General features: G+C 36.1%; 1 protein-coding gene across 3 annotated transcripts in view; it reads right to left on the reverse strand.

Moving 5' to 3' along the window:
• The window catches only part of LOC139145362 (E3 ubiquitin-protein ligase DTX4-like), a 59970-nt gene that overhangs the window by 22377 nt on the left and 21427 nt on the right, over nucleotides 1–16166 (reverse strand). The window lies entirely within an intron of this gene.

Below are 16166 nucleotides of genomic sequence, written 5' to 3' on the forward strand. Positions count from 1 at the left end.
ACTAAGGTCATCCTAGGGACTTGTAAACCAAATATTAAAGCTGTCTGACCAGCAGTTTTGAAAAAACAAGCGACTCAACAGTTGACAGAGCTCTGCTGCGTTATGTAGAGAATAACCTTTTGTGACACATGTATTGATGAAGAAGGTGGATATCTTTGATAGCTCATTTCAGGATGGCCTCACCAAAAATGGAAAAAAAAATTCCGTAAAAATACAGATTTGCATATTTCATCACAATTTGAACAAATCTAAGTTGGGTTATCCCTAGGGACCTGTATACCAAATAACAAAGCTGTCTGACCAGCGGTTATGAAGAAGAAGATTTTTTACCAAAAACGCCTTTTTTGGTGGTAATTTGCATACTTTCAACAATATCAAAAAATTAATAAAAATAGTTTCTCAAAATCATATATTTTATCCACACAACAAATATCAAATCAGTAAGTACTGCGGTTGTCAAGATATTTGAGTGGATGGACGCCTAACAAAGGGACATACATACATACATACATACATACATACATACATACATACATACAGACTGATGGTGCACGCCGGACGGATACCCATCGCAATAGCTTTTATAGACTATATTAGTCTTTAGTAGCTAATAAACCAGAGTTAATTACATTCTAATTACATTCTAAAGTACACAAGACTTGCTTAAATCAAGATTTACGTCATAAAAAACAGCATATATGTATCTGTCAGGTTATAAAGAATCTTAAGCTGATTACCTTTATCAGTATTTCCATCCTATTAACAAAGCACATTTTAACTTTCAAATTAACATTGTAAGTTCTGTTGAATAAAAGTTGAGACTGTACGTACTCAGAGAAAGCACACTGAAGAGACAAATGTTTGAAACTTAAGAAGTTCAAGGTCATCAAAAGCATTATAAGGAATCATGTAACACTTTCTTGCACTGTTTACACAGATTGCATAATTGCTATAAATAGCACATGAGGAATCTTACAGTCCAGCTTTACCATAAAAACCCTATCACTTTGACCACTCTTTTAATTGACCACTCTATTTTTTTCCTCAAAGAGTAATTTTATTTTATCCTTACCAAGTCAACCATAAATTGAAATAAGAACTTTCTCTATCTCTATTTATTTGACCACCCTATCATGACAAACTATTATGAGCAATTTCTTTTGGATAACATACAGGGCACAATAAATGACATTTCAGAATATGTCAAAGTTGGGATTCAGGAAAGTTGCCTTTACATGTTTTAATCCTCCAAGATGGTAGGCATTTCACTATGAACTGTCAAAAAAAGTTGAACTTTCTGATAATTCTACACTAAAATTATTTTGGCTTTGATGATTTCCCAATTAATTCAATTATTTAAAATCATATCAACTATTTTTTTCTGGGTGAATTGATAGGGTTTATACAGTACAAGAATTACATACTGTAAGTCAAATTTTGACCAAAAATGACAAAAAAATTCCTTAAAAATACACCTTTGCATATATCATCACAATTTGAACAAATCTAAGTTGGGTTATCCCTAGGGACCTGTATACCAAATAACAAAGCTGTCTGACCAGCAGTTATGAAGAAGAAGATTTTTTACCAAAAACGCCTTTTTTGGCATTAATTTGCCTATTTTCAACAATATCAAAAAATTAAAAAAAAAACGTTTCTCAAAATCCTATTTTTCATTTACACAACAAATATCAAATCAGTAAGTACTGCGGTTCTCAAGATATTTGAGTGGACGGACGCCTCACAAACGGACATACATACATACATACATACATACATACAGACTGACGACGGACGCCGGACGGATACCCATCCCAATAGCTTCTATAGACTATAGTCTATAGTAGCTAAAAAGGGTCTTGATTGAAATTTAAGTTTACAGTGCATAGAAATTGGAAACAGACAAGCAAATATGCTGGTATATCAACATAAGCTTGCCATTATGGCCTGTGTCATTTATAGAGCAATGAAGACTGTTTTGGTATAACTGGAATGTTTGCTATCCAATAGTAAACATGTAAATCAAACATGAAAATTATAAAGAAATAGATTTAATAGAGAGGTACCGTGCGCAATGAGATTTTGTACTAACCTAAGCTTGACCAGTCACATTTGCAAGATGGGAGTTACCGTTAAAGTCATTTTATAAGACGTGTCTTTTATTATGATGTTGCAAATTTTGAACTCGAATTATTTCTCCAGAGAAGGGGTGCGACTTATAATATGTACTTTTGTGTTTTTTAAAGAAGTTTACTCCTTCGTCAACCGGTAGGTTGAGAAACGTGTGAAGTACGTTTTAAAACACAAGGTACAAATAAAGTTTCAACTTTTGATGAACAGAGCCAACCTAAATGGTGGCCGGTAGTGTGACAGATCTGCTGAAAAAGGGGTGCGCATATAATGCATACATTCTCCATTTTCGATTTTTTAAGGATTTCATCCTACACAAGTCAATCAAAGGAGGGTGCGACTTATAATACAGATGCGTCTTATAAAATGACTTTAAAGGTAACTCGTTTTGTTCATATGTCCAAGAACGTCACATTTATTAAGATATTTTGATTACCTTCAATAAAATACTGTTGTCTCTTAATTTTTTTTGTAGAAATTTTAGACCAAACTTGTTATTGTGCTTTGGACATGACCATTGCTTGAGACTGAACTGTGATTATTGACTACACAGTCAACTTCCTAGTCTTAGACACACACTCAAGGGTACCATGATACTGGATTGCAGCCACATGCAAATTCTGTATGTTCTTGGAAGAATGTTGAAGATGTTGAAAGGGTGTAATGCAATTATCCTGGATTACTGGGGGTTTAATGGGTTAGTGATAACGTTTCCTTCGCAAACTAACAGAAATATTCAGATTGTCCTTCTAAAGTACGGCAATTTTCTTTCTTGCTGGTAATTCTCCATGCACTGACTTCACCAAGGAATTGTCTAAAACACTGTATAGCCCTCTAAAATTGACCAAAAACAAATATATTCCTTTATGTGATGCAAAATAGTTATTACTGTACCAATTATTCTATGGTTTTTCCTGATATGTGAAATTGGATGAAAAAATTTAAATTGACTTCATTTTGAAAACTGCACAAGCATTGTATTTATAATACTAACGGCAGTGTTTGCATTCCAATTTTAAACGCGTGTGACTATAGGCAATTACCTGTCATTTACAATTAAGATAACTTTTATTTCGTTAATTATTAAGTCAAACAATTTGTTTTGGTACGTAAAACAAATTTCCCATGTTGTGCGTAAAACAAATTTCACACGTTGATTACCAGAATGTCATAAACTTGTCAAGAACACTGATGTTTCATGCAGCCAGTCAAGCTTCCTTTCCGTTGAACTTTGTGAGCCGTGTCGAGTAACCTGAAGTGAACTTTGCCGGTTGTTTCCATCAATTTGTCGGGGGAAATTCATTAAAACATGCAAGCTCCCCTGAGGGTTCCAGACTGTGGATAATTCATCAGAGCTAGTGAATTTTTGCTTCTCTTTGATCAACACAACATTTATCTTGAGAGAAACGCCTCATTTTCTCCTGACTAAAATACATGAGATGCATGCTTATCCCAGCGGTGGCTTCAAGGCTTACACTGGTAATGTACTAATCCTGAATATGAAAGTAACTTCATGCAATACTGGAACTTGTTTTCTGTACTGCATAGGGATCTTTTGCATGAGAATACATGTAGTGTCAGACAACACTGCACATTAGGTTGACCATAGACCCTCGAGGATCTATGGGTTGACTTTCTTGTATCGCTCTATTATTAAAGCCCCAATAGCTGCAAATTTTATGCATTATTTTCATGATTTTATTTTCAAACCAAAGTTGGTTCGTGTAAATGTCCTAACTGAAGGACATGTATAGAAGTATCACAGCTCACTTATTTGGACCATGCCTACATGTTTTAACAGGTTAAATAATAGATGGCTGCTGCACTCATATGGCAGAAAAGTTAAAAAAACCCAGTTTCCTGCACATACACATCGTTATCATAAAGGTAACAAGCATGATGCCATTTACTTGAATGCACAACACACAATGGCCAATTTTTTGTTGTAATCTTTATTTTTCTATGTCACATGATTAGTTTTTGAAAATGGTGGGAAATCTAAAATGATGTTAAAACGCTTGAATTTACATGTCACTTTTGACACTTATGACAGTGTTATACATCTTTTCAGTCTTTAATGGGTCTTATTCAAAGAAAAACTATTGTAAAATTGGGGTTATTTTGAGATCGGTTTAATATTACACATTCACAGCTATTGGGGCTTTAATGTTCCAAGTAAAGGTTCTATGTCACACCAAAAATCTGTAAGAACAGGTTTCTGTGTTCAGAAATATGGAGACTATGTTTTCAATCTTCCTGTCCCTTTCCTCCAGAATAATCTTCCACATGAAGTTCATTTCACATTCAAACCCTGACAAATTTAACCCTTTTCCTGCCAAGTCCATATTTCGCCATCAGGTCAAGATGGTTAACATTAATAAAACGCAACATATTCCATATGGTGTATTTTAACATAATACTGTACATTTGAAGGCTGTTGAAAACATAAATACTGTAAACTTGATTTTTTTAGACTAAAGATGCTGTAACATACCAAGCCAAGCGTGTGAAAATACGTCATGTTTGGGCTCAATACCGCTTTTTACTGACTTGGCTGATGGGGAAGTAATAGTCTTAATACTGTCTGGCAGGAAAAGGGTTAAATCCAAACTTCAAACAAGTTTTTAGAAGTAACCTTGCTTTAATACAGTATGGTATTTTTTGAATTTATGGTAAATTTTGATGTTTTTCTCACTTGCCTAGACTTTCCTTCATTCAGTATTATTGCATTTATACACCCTGATGATCTTTGATCACCATTTCTTTGGTAGAAATATGTATAGGCACTATACAGATAAATCATCATTTTTATTGAATTGTGGTAGTATGACGAGACATTTTTTTTTATTTTTAAATTGTCTGACATTTAGGCTTCTACAGTATTATTTATTCATGCTTAATTGGTACATTTTTTTAAAATTTTTAAATTGTCTGACATTTAAGCTGCTACAGTATTATTTATTCATGGTTGGTACAGAAAGTAACCAAGGCAAAATATGTGATTACGACACAAACAATCTAAGGAAGAGAATAATGTTTGGTATACTTGTACTGTGCGATCAAATTAACTGACATTTGCAAAGCATCTCTGCTGGAGGGGTGAATGTCATTTTGCAAAGCTTCTTTAAGTTGACGTAATTCATTTGGCTGGAGGGCAGAATCAAGATACAACTATTCCGTAATCCTTCAAATCACCATCTGAGCCAATCGTACGCCGCTGTCCATGCCGTTTCATTTCACAGGACTGAGTTTATTTAAAGTCTGTGTATTCTAAAATTGTAAATGAAACACTTTTTGGCTGAAAAAAGGCACTTTTTCCACTGAAAAATTTCCTTACATTTTGTATGTATACCAGTACTGATTCTTTTGGAACTCATGGTTCAAAGCTGTATGACACTACGTGAATGAAACCTTCCTTCTGAACACAGTCCCAGTATTGATTGATCACTTCACAATCACCTCCTTGGCTCATGCATATAATATGCATCATGACATGAAATGACATGGTGGGCAAGTTTTTGTAACTTTGTAAAACCTCCGAAGATACATTTCCAAGGTGAAAAACACAACCCCTCATACTTGATACTGCGGCAGTTTGTGTAATTAAGGGATAAAGCTAAGTAATTTTACTGTTTAAAAATTTCACTCGTTTGGAAAACAATCATGATCAGTAAATGAATGACCAAATAAGGTCATATTGCTTTTCTTTGTATTGAGTGCAGGACTTTCATTGTTATATTCATTGCAATGTGCTTACACTTGAATTCTCATGCCATATGGTTGAGTTGCGGCACTCTGAAAGCATTTTAACTCTCAAGTATTACTTGACGTGCTCGCCTTGCTCACGTAATGACCCTCTTGAGGGCATTCTGAAATTTTATTTCCCATGAAATATGATCAGCTGGCGTTCTGCTTTCAAGCACATGAATTTCATGAGCAAAATTGTCCCCATAAATACTATTACGATTTATTTGTGCCATATTCCAGTAGCGTGTATGATAAACCGACATTCAAAAAATTTCAAAAAACTGATTGAATCTGCTCGTCTGTATTACCTGTCAAATACCGATTTACTATTGTCGTCTCCATGAATACTCATATAGTTTATATCTTCAAGATTTTGGAAGAGGCAGGATAACCAACATTCCATCATTCAAACAGTGCAAAAGAGTCTATTCATTGATATCAGTTATTGAATGAATGAATGAATTTAAACACGCCGTCAGATCACAAAATAAGGAATATCCAGCATATGCGATGGGAACCATACAATTGATCAGAGACACATATTTAACCATTGGTTTACATAAGCACACAATGTTTGTAAACCTGCGTAATCAAATTGCTCTTGATTGTCTAAATTCATAATGTAATCAACCTGCTCAATTATTTGGTTTCATTAATCATGGCCTTCATCCCATTGACAACCTGTCGATGTTCAGGGTAAGTGCCCTGCCCTACTCTTTGCTGGCAGTGCTGTGCTAATCATAGACCATGGGGCAGAAGAGTGAACAACTGGTTGTGGAGTCATTTATGAATACATAATAACCAATGGCAGCTGTGGTTTTGGCAACATCAAAACACATCCTACGATAGTTGGGACACAATATATCAAGAAAGTTGGTCAGTACATCAAAGATCACACGAAAATGTAATGTCTTCCTGCAAATCTAACAAATACCAAGTACAGATTTACTGTAAATTACCTTTTTCTCTGGTCTTTCATATTCTTTTATCTGAACATCACAAAGTAATTGTGCAGTATCATTATATCACCATGAAACTGCAGTCTGAAATTAATGCCACAGGGGTGAAAGGTTGCAGACAACCTACATGTATACGTCATCAAACAGAAAACGTCAGAATAAACATCAAGGTATAAGAGAAAGAAAAACACCTAAACTGGTGCTGTATAGGGCCGTTCACATTAGCCAAAAAAGACTAGGCCCTTGTCCTAGCCAGGTTCGTGGCCGACCAAAAAAACAGGTGTGAACGGTTCTGGCCGGCCACTGTCCGGACAATTTCTGTCCTAGTCGAGAGGGGTGGTTTGTGGCCGACCCAGGTCTCTGGCCGAGCAGTAAACAGCGTATGTGAACGCGTTTTGTCCGACTCAGGTCCCAGTTGACGCCCTCTGTAGTTGACATGCAGTGTAGTCTTTGACCTATTCGACGATTCAGTATCATTTTAGACATGGCGAGTCGAGGAGTCAACCTGGCTACGGAAGAAATCAAGTGTCTTTTAGGCATTTGGAACGAAGATATGGTGAAAAATCTGATGGACGGCACGTCAAGGGATCGAATCGCCTACAATATCATCTCACAGCGTTTGTAATAAAGGGAAAGCGGCTGCACACATATCCTACACTATTTTTTCACTCTCTGTGTTTGTGTTTGATTTTGTGTGTTTGGCTATTGGTGTAGATAGGCCTATAAGCCATTGCGAGACGTAGCCGTAATCTGGCTGTCGAATGACAGGGTGATCCTTTGACGCTACGTTTCGAAACTAGTGTGTGGTTTCTTCCTCAGTCGCCTTTCTTTGGGGATTGCTCTCCTTAGATTTATGTTTCACTGTTCGTGGTTTAATTATTGTCAGGAGGCTAGAATTGTTTTGTTCGTCTAGCAAGGAGGCTAGAATACTTATGTTCGGGTCAGTTTGTTGTGTTTCATTTTGTTTGGTCGTTTCTCTAAGATTGTGTACTTGTGTATTTATGAGTGTGTCGCGAATGTTTGGATTTCTTTTGTAAACGATGATCGGTTTCATCGTGAATAAATTTTTTAGTGTTTGGTCTTTTTCTATTTCTTCCCAGTTCTTCAGGAGTGCTTGTTTGATGTCTTTTGTTTTGATGTGTGGACTATATTTGGTAGCAAATATCAATTTATTTGTGTTGTTGTTGTTCGTTTGTTTGTGATTTAAATGTGTTCTTCGTGTAGCGTAATTTGTTTCCGCATTGATGTTTGATATTTCTTGTTGTGGATATTCTCGCAGTAATAGCTTTTCATTAAATGTTTTGACTTTGTTGTTGAAGTCTTCTTCATTGTTACATGTCCTCATGTACCTTAATGTTTCGCCTTTGATTAGGCCCTTGAAGGTTGATTTTGGATGACATGATTTTCTATGTAGGAACTGGAATGTATCTGATGAATGTATTTTGACCTGTATAAGGTCAAAGGTCGGCTAGACGCTACCAAATGATCTAGGCTAGGACAGCGTTGAACGTAATGTGAACGCGGACAAAAGATTAGCTTATCTTCTCACATTCTGCCGGATTAGTTCTGGCCGGCCCTGGGCCTAGATGTGAACCCCATATATATGTATATAGACTTGGGGGATAAAGACTTTAAAGCGACAAAGGCAACAAAGGAAAGCTGTATGCAAACATCAATATTGATCACTGTAAGTTTCCATCAGTCACAATGTTCTCAGCATTTTTTCACTTGATCCTCTAAAACAACTGTGTGGCAGTGACTCCACAGCATTTCATCAGATTAACATAACAGACGAATAGCGCTGACAGAAAACATCAGCATATTCTGATATTTATTTTGATATCTTTTTTAAATTCACGAAAAGTGCCTGAATGGCTGCAAAGGTGGAGTGCCTAACACAATTGTTTAAAAAATTTATTTTGAGTTGGAATTTAGTGGCATTATGCGTTACGTCAGTGAGAGTGGCTGCTGTTTGAGAAAGCCAGTCATGTCCTCTATGTTTTCTCTCTGTAATCATCTAATGGTAGAATTTTAGTAGCGCTGATAAAAAGCAGAGCAAGGGTAATTCAAAATTCTGAGAAAAATGGCAGGAAGAAAGTATCACTTCATTTTCATGTGGCTTTCACGTGTGCATGAAGTGAATTCTGAACGACTGAGGGGGGTCAAATCAAGTACATTACAAACATGACGTCAAGAAACTGCACTGAATGCGTGATTAGCAACCTTGTGATGTCAGAATCTTCTATAGTTTGGGTCAGTCATGTTTTTTCCTGTTTTATTATCGCTAGTTTGCAATCTTATTTCTCTTTTTACTCTCATGTGATGAAGCTTTTGTCAGAATTGTTATTTCACCTTCTGGGCAGGATCCAATCATTTGGCTTGATGACGCATGCCGAATTTCTAAAAAGCCATACAATTCTCGTGATCCTTCAGACAAATTAAATTTTTGTTTGAAAAAGTTCACTTGTTTACCTTCAAAGATAAAATATTTTGTTCAAAGAGAGAAATGGTTTGAAAACAGATGTCTACTTCTCTTTTGCATCGACTGAAATTACAGAATTTCATTTCTTGTGTGAAGAATGGAAATTAAATATGGATGTCATATTTCCAGAATCGGGTCTCTAACTGAGATTACACACTGTGAAATTCATTTGTGTTGTCAGGCTTTTTTGTCCGATGCAGTCAGCAACTGTATATACATGTACCGGTACTGTAGCCTGTTGGAAGGAACCAATGATAACATCCTGTCCAGCGACAACTTTTCATTTGAAAAGAAAGATACAGGCACAGTGTGCCATGATGCAACTTGCAGGTACAGGATGGATAATAATGGAAACTGGCAGAAGGCAGCATTGTGTTTTGTTAAGGGTGGTAGATGGTACCAGTACATGTTACTAGGGTTCCCCCGGGGGCTGGGAATAATCAAAACACTCCGATGACAAATGAGGGTCATTGCAATTTGGGAAGAGGGATTAGCTCTATTTTGGTTACCATGTGCAAATTTGCATTAACTATCTACCACAGTTGCGCCATGGAAACCGTATATATACTGGTACATGTATGCGAGTCTCAAAAACCATTCAGATTTTGCTTTGAAATGTTTAAACTTCCAACCACCTGTCTCAGCTAGCAATTTTCCATCATGTTTAAGAGAAGTTCACATGATTTCATTGTCCGATTTTCACCTTCTTAACTTCTATTCATGGCCGAGGGAAGGAGTTTAACTTTTAAGGATAACATCAAGAGTTTCATTTGCCATGCAGACCTTTCAATATCCATGGTCCCTCAAAATTGAATATCAATATCATCATATCAGAGGATGGTACTTGGGTTTCAAAATCACATGGTAAAACAAACTTTGGCAAAACATTGGAAAGTCAAGGATAGTGTAACCCTAAACTTACATCTTTAAGATGCATTACATAACCTCAAAAGGGTTTATTCATAAAACTGGGTATGCTATCATAAAGTTTCAAAGAGTATTAATCGGTACTAAAAATTTCTTCATTTCGTTAATCAGAGTACAATAGCGTTGATCACGATTTTAGGTTTGTTACAAAATATAGCTGCACGAGTGCGACTTCGGACAACGCTGCCTAAAATTGGGACAAATTTTGTTGCTGTATGCACCGCTGTTGTTGCAGCTTGTAGTCTGAACCATAAATTCATACCAATTAGTGTGACTCTAAGTAGCAATTGTAACACTAGCAGGTTTTATTTTTGTCGTTTATGTGAAAAATGCAGACAAATATTTATTTATGCATATTGATGAGAGAGAAGAGTGATGTCATTTGCGATCAGTGCAATTGTCATTTTCCCAGTGCTAAGTTCATTCTGAGATCAACTAAAGACTTGTCTTCCTACAAAACTTTCCACGTTGAATGGCACAGCTCATTCAGTCGAGTACACACGGCTGTTTTTGTTGGCCCTGCCTACATACTGTTCCTGAAAATTAATAATGGTACTCTTTGATCTGGCCAAACATCAACGCATCCCATCGGACAGTATGCAGGTACATACATTGCAGCCCATTGATGCCAGCCAGATCTCCTAACCTGCCCTTGCTTGCAGCTCGCGACTTTGCTGCTCATAGCGGAACACATATGTTCAAGATGTGGCATGTGAGACAAACTATGCCCACATACTTCGATACATGCTGACTTTAATTTCATGTTGGGTTATCTGAACAACTGAACATTTCCACTCACGTGGTGACTTAGCGAAGATTTGCAGGCTTTGCACATTACGACTTCATCAGCTACACTTCTTTTATCCTACCTGCATAATTGATGAATTCCAACATCCTGGACTACAACTGTTACCATGGTAACATAGTTACTGAAGATGTTCTATCAGAAAGAGATGATGACAAATTACACAGACATACTGACTCTGATTTATGCTGCTAATTGGTTTACGGTTTCTTCATAATGGTGCATTTCATCTTATACATAAAATATTAAACGGCATTTACGTACAGATTGGAATATGCTTTTCCTGATTGTAATACGCTCATTGAAAGTACATACAGTTTTACTTTCTTGATCCTGTTTTATTCTATCATTCATTTTTGAAATTTGCCTATTATAGTAGTGAAAAACTACCTGATATACCCGGTATATAAAATTTAAATGACTCAATGAATTGAGGACCAAAATCTCATTCCCTAGGATTGTACACACCAACACGTCCCACTCTCTGATACTTAACAAAAGAAGTTCACATAAATCTTGTATTTTCGTTCACAAAGCTGTATACTGATGTCATTTTGATTTCACTGAACGTTACACTAGCAGCCATTATTTTGCAGAGAAAACCAAGTAATTTTCAATTTTTTACGGTACATTTGAAACGAAACCTGGAAATGCAATTCTCAAATATCCATGGTAACATGTGACAAAATGGTGCTGACTTGAGTTCATCCTTATGAGAGAAAATTAGTTATAGTGCATATACAGTACAGGAAATGATCCATTGGCATATTCTTATAATGTACAAACACAACACAAGTTAGACCCTTCCTTTTTTGTTCCCCTTGCCATAATAGCCATTTGGCACAGGAGAATGGGAAATATTAAAAGCTCATACGGAAGCAATGTGGCATGATCGGTGTAATCCCTGGCATCACAAAGCATCGATGACAACTGAGCAGGGATTGAAGCACGCCATGGCATCAGGAATTCTACACATGCCCCACTCTACCAAAGCTCCTAGGGAACAAATTATGAGCAAGGAATCCTGGACGATAAATGGGAATTGACTGCACGGAGAAATGCCATCAGACATCAATCCCGGATACTAAGTAGCTTTAATCACGGTTCAAACTAAGTGGCACAAACGATGATGTCTGATTTGAATTTGATTCACTGCCTGCCTTTGCGATAGGGTATTGTGTGGTTTTCCAATTTCCTGTAATCACATCTCAGAAATGGAAGCTCAAAACTTTGTGTTTGCTCTATTTTATATTTGATGAAATCATTGAAAAATCCCTCCATCTTCACTTAAGATACTATGCGCCTTGAAAGTGAAAGACTTAAAGTTTTGCTCAAACTTTCTTCAAAGAATATTTCAATCATTCTGTCAAAAATCAATAATAAAAATCGGGGGTCACCGTGCAATTTTGGAACTAGAGAAACAAATTACTCAAGATTTACTGATATTTGAAATTCAAAATGGCCGCTAAATTTTCAATTTTCGAAAAACTAAGCCGATGAAAAGTTTTCTTACACCAAGAGCTTTAAAATGAACCCCTAACAAGTGGTAGATAAGAAAAGAATTGAAAAAGTTTGAGAGTCCAAACATCGGTCCCCTAGGTGCGTTCTATTCAATAAAACTTGAGTTTCAATACATGCTGTACCGTGATTTTACATATGCCGGAAAGAGATACTCTTCAGTAATCTGTTTTACATTTTTTGATACACTGAAGTTTGTTTCAACACACCAGCATAGGGCGTAGTACATTCCTGTGCATGTACATTGTACATATATATACCCTGCAAAGACAATTCTGGAGATAGAAAAGTTGCCCTCTAAAACAAATCAAATTACTGGAGAGATGCATTGGGGTTGGCGTAATGCCAATACGTTGCATGACATATTGAACCGTCTTACTCTGTAAATGTATAAGAAAGTGAAACATGAAGTTTGTTATTGCTACCAAAAATACTAAATATATTTTTCCTAAATTTATTAAAAGATCAATATTTGTATGAACTCAATCATGAATATTCTCATTTCATTTATTTTAAACTTCATATAACACAAAATTAGAGCTAGCGCTGCTGTGATGTTAGGCTATGATAATAATCTGAATCAAGAGTATCCTACCTTGCATTAAAATTGTTATGTCTGCGAACACAAGCTGGCTGGATATAAATGCATTTTTTCTCAAAAATTGATGATAGAAATGGCATTTTTATAGCGAATAGCACTTTCATTACAATCTGAATACCTTAAAGGACAAACTGTATGAAAACATGTACAGGTAATCGAACGTATCCCTTTATTGGAAAATTTAAGAGCTGTACCAGTATACCTAATTCACATAAAAGAAATACAGAATAGTGAAAAAAATTATCTCCATGGTTACAAAATTGATAATGTCATAATGATTTGAACAAATACGATGAGATCACTCCTATGGAAAAATACAGCAATCATTATATAATGCCTTTGGATGAGTAAATTACGGCTAAGAACGATTTTCAATGAAAAGTACAAAATCGCACAATTGATAACAGATTTCACAATCATTTGAACAAATCTGAACAAAGGGTACTGAACACGTTTCTCACACCAAAGGTAGTGAGGAACAGTAACAGGAAACAGTAAAACATTGGTATCTTACAAGTTACAGTCCAAAATGATGAACAACAGATAATCAACCACAAACAATGAGAGATCCTGTATAGCTATCAGCTTGGCAAGTACTGTAAAATGCTGGAATACAGTACTACGGTACATGCAAGTATACGTAAAGGAAAATTCAAATTAAATTTAAAAAAGATGCTTAGATTTCTATCCTGAAAAATACTGAATATTTCAAATCAAAGGTGAATGATTCAGAAGCACAAGAGTATAGTCTCCTGGCATTTGTCAAAGTTCACTTTGTTCATGATATCAGGAGATATTTATCACTGCTATTGGTGCTTGTAGTTACAGCATAGCCGTGGGGCAACCTGCTGTTCAGAAGCCATACATTACGATACTTTATTCCTTGATGCTGCTGGAGACTGCAACATCACATGGAAGCAAATGTGCATGAACATACATGAATTCAGTTTTGACTGTAGTCGTACACTTCTGTCCCCACGTGCCATGAATTAGCAAATCCTACATTCATCCTGTACCAATACCTTACTGATTCTTGCTTATTTTTTTATCAAAAATTTCATATGTATTGTTATGTGCTGATCTGTGTAAGATTTTGAATAACATTAGCACTCGTAAATTCTAGTCTACAACCTCTCCATAGTTTTGACACGATACCCTGCAACTTATCCATCCAACGTCATGCTCTAATTTTCTGTCAAAGCCATAAAACTGCTCCTTTGACTGAGGATGGACTCCAGCCCAGAAAAATTACGTAATTTGCATCTCCATATGATTCACATGGTATCTGTATGATCAGTACCCAGTAGACTGTGAGCCGTGTGCCATAATTGGGCATAGTCTACCGGTATAAGATTGAAGTAATTCCCTTCCCATTAATGGCCAACTACTGGAGGTACAAATCTTAGTGATTGATTTCTGAGGATGTGAGTGCACTGTGATGTTTCTAGGCTGGAATGTTTTCTGAGTTAAAGGAAGGGTTTTATTATTTGGCAGAAAGCAGAGTACGACGCCAGATCATTTTAGATGTAAGTTTAAACATGCCAAAAGTATTGAGAGGTTATGGACAATAGTATTTCATGTATTAATCATATGAAACAATGCTTTTGATAAAGACATGAAATAGAGGAACAATGTACATCATTAAATTCAGAATTTTTGATATTTTGGAGCATGAGATTAACAAACAGGCGATTATTTGGTTTAAGGAAGAAAATTTGAAAATATTACACAAACATTCCGAGGTAAATTTTACTTCCAAAATAGCAATAATACATTTGAATTTCTGCATACACCTATTCATTTCTACATTTTTACACATTGGTGTGACAGTACAACACATTGTTCTATCAGGACACATTTACATGTTACTTGTAATTTGTATTACATGCATGGTATGGGAGTTTTGATTTTTATCAATATTCATTTATGCTATATCATTCCAAATTCCAAAGCCTGAAATCTGATTTTGGGGAAACACACTGTCAGAGGTGAAGTGACCACCGTGGCAACAACGTGATGTACACCAAGCCAAGAGATTCACATCAGAATGAAATTCATGGCTTATAGCGCTGTCTGATCTGATCACCTGCCTAGAGTGCTCTTGGGGGGTGCAAAGGTTGTGACATCACCGGTTCACAATGTCAGATTTTCCAATCTCCTTAAAAAATTACATGACTGATGTTTAATTTCCCTTCTGACTTGTCAGAGGCAGGACGCTATCTGATGCATGTTAATCCAACAGTGTTAGAACTGCATTACGTGTACCAGGCATTGCCAGCCAGAATTTTTCAAAAATTGAAATTCCACATCCATCGGAAAATCCACTCTTCCTCATTCCCGTTGCTCTTCTCCACAAAAGAATGACATCACACAAACAGCTGGATACTGTTGCAAGTAATCATGTATATGAGAATGCCTGCAGCACTACATCAAATAGATATATCACAAACTCTAAAACGATTGAATGGTAGCGAATGTACGGTGCGTCATATTTGCTAAAAATACTTCTATAGCTTATAATACCTGTGGTACCATAAAAGATGTATTTTACAATGGCTTACAAACCCGTGATTTCAGATACACTAAATCTTACTGACACAGGTAAGAAACATGAAAATTGCAGAGGACTGCGCTGTAGTAGTGTATTTTGTCAGCAATCATGAAATTGTAAAGGCGTATATCGGATTGTAAAGGCGTATATCGGTACATGTACTTGTGATATTGAGTAATTTGTGATCAACCACAGAAATTTGAAGTTGTCATCCATGACCAAGTTTTGTTTTAAAGTAGAATGCTCCTCAGGGATAGATTTTCACACACTCAAATTTTAACAATCATTTTCAATTCCTCGGCTTGTTTGAATTCATATAAAAGTCTGCGGAGTATGTATCTGTAAACGTAATTTCCATCATTCAATCATTTCATTTTTGTCGAAATCAAAAACTTATTCTTCCCTGTAAAAGCAACAAAGGGTACAGCTGCCATTTTGATTTCAAA

This window comes from Ptychodera flava, chromosome 12, assembly GCF_041260155.1.
Source record: "Ptychodera flava strain L36383 chromosome 12, AS_Pfla_20210202, whole genome shotgun sequence".
Taxonomy (NCBI): domain Eukaryota; kingdom Metazoa; phylum Hemichordata; class Enteropneusta; family Ptychoderidae; genus Ptychodera; species Ptychodera flava.